This window comes from Myotis brandtii, unplaced genomic scaffold (genome assembly GCF_000412655.1).
Source record: "Myotis brandtii unplaced genomic scaffold, ASM41265v1 scaffold35, whole genome shotgun sequence".
NCBI lineage: Eukaryota > Metazoa > Chordata > Mammalia > Chiroptera > Vespertilionidae > Myotis > Myotis brandtii.
Window position 1 is genome coordinate 28,267 of NW_005363467.1, and position 1,753 is coordinate 30,019.

At 61.4% G+C, this 1,753-nt stretch overlaps 1 protein-coding gene across 1 annotated transcript in view; it reads right to left on the reverse strand.

Annotated features, from left to right (window-relative positions):
• The window catches only part of LOC102244432 (protein C19orf12 homolog), a 9,658-nt gene extending 8,951 nt beyond the window's left edge, over window positions 1-707 (reverse strand). Inside the window, exon 1 of the mRNA XM_014544060.1 lies at window positions 185-707. The gene's annotated coding sequence lies outside the window, so the exon portion shown is untranslated. The remainder of the gene's footprint in view (window positions 1-184) is intronic.
• Window positions 708-1,753: the final 1,046 nt, after the last annotated feature.

The following is a 1,753-nucleotide window of genomic DNA, read 5'->3' on the forward strand; positions in this document are numbered from 1 at the left end:
TCTCTCTCTCTCTCTCTCTTTCTCTCTCTCTCTCTCCCTTCCTCTCTGAAATCAATAAAAATAAAAATAATAAAAAAATAAAAAGCAACCGCCAATCGTGGGCAGGGATACAGCAGGAAGACGCAACAGCCAGAGAATAAAAGAATCACACAATCCCAGGGACGCGAGTACACATGGATCGTACGGAGCAGGACCTGACCTTGGGAACAACGTTGCAGCAAGTCTCTGGGGTCAGGGTACTGTGGGCCAAGCTGGCAGGTGGGACATGGCAGGGCGGGGCAGGCTCTGCCCAGGGTCCTGGGGGTGGAGCACCCCCACCTGGCAGGGCTGGGAAGTAAAGTCAAAGCTGAGCTATTTCCAGCTTGAGCTGCAGCCAAGCCCAGCACCTCCCTCTCCCTCCCCTTCCGCGGTGGTGACTCATGCTGACAGCTGCTAAGGAGCCCGAGGACACAGGGCAGCCTCTTGCTCCATGTCCTGGGGTTGATGAGGGTTTTCTGAACCGGGCAACCCGGACCCGTCTCCTCTGTGCAACTGTCCTCCGGGTCCCGGGGAAACGGGGAGCTGTCAGATCCAATCGGCGGATCTGCCCCCGCCCACAGGCAGGGTTTCCGCACTTCTCGCAGTCCCAGGAGAGCTGCGGTCCCACAGGCCAGTGCCTGGGAGCCTTCTTTATATATTTTATATTTATATGTTTACATTGACTTCAGAGAGGAAGCGGGAGGGAGAGAGAGAAACATCAGTGATGAGAGAGAACATGGACCGGCTGCCTCCTGCAGGCCCCACTAGGGATGGAGCCCACAATCCCGGCCTGTGCCCTAACCGGGAATCGAACCCTGACCTCCTGGTTCCTGGGTCGACCCTCAAGCACTGAGCCATGGCGGCCGGGCCTCTGACATTCCCCAGATCACGGCCCCCAAGGGCACAGGTCACTGAAGGTCACGGTAGCTCCGCAGCCCGGTGGGGGGACGCTGCCTTCACAGCGAGCCCAGCGGTCTCCAGCCGCAAGACTGAAGGGCCTGACCCGGGACCCCGGCGTCCATGACTCCGTCCTCGAGTCAGAAATTGCAAAACAGCATCAGCCAGAGGAGTGTGTCTGCCAAGTGGGGTTTGAGGCAGCGGAGGGCGGGCCCTGCAAGGTTGACCTGGGGATTGGTGGGTGGCTGGGGGTGGGGGCCGGGGAGCTGGGCCTGCTCCACTCCCAGGAGTCCCGCACCCCCAAACCCCTCCTGGCTCCCCTGCGTCCCGAAGAGCTGTGTGCAGTTAACAGGTGTGACTCCTGGCGGATGACCAGGGACTGAAAATGAAAACGAGGCGGGGACTCAGGTCACGGGGTCAGGTCCTCTGCACCGTGGACTCTTCCCCTCCCGCCTCGGAGACGCCCCTGCCCCGGTCCCCTCCTCGCAACACGATCTGGGGTTCTGCCTGGAGCAGTGGCCCCCCGATAGCTGTTCTTCTTCATCTCGGACACGCGCTGTGGCCTCTCCCTTTGAACGGCCTTTTCTTTCTAGGGGAGCAGCTGCTGGCATTTAAATCGGGGATCGCACAGGCACCTGAGCCCGTCTCGGCTGGAAAATCGGAAGGGAGGGCCTCCCAGGACCCGCCTCCCCGGCAACGGAGGCCGGAGCTGCGCGCGGGCTGCCTGTGCGCCTCCGGCTCCTCTTTAAAGACTAAAGCAGCCCCCAGGCCCGACCAAGACGAACCCCCTCCTACATCGCGGACAGACCCCCGGGTCCCCCCAACCCCCTCGCCCAGA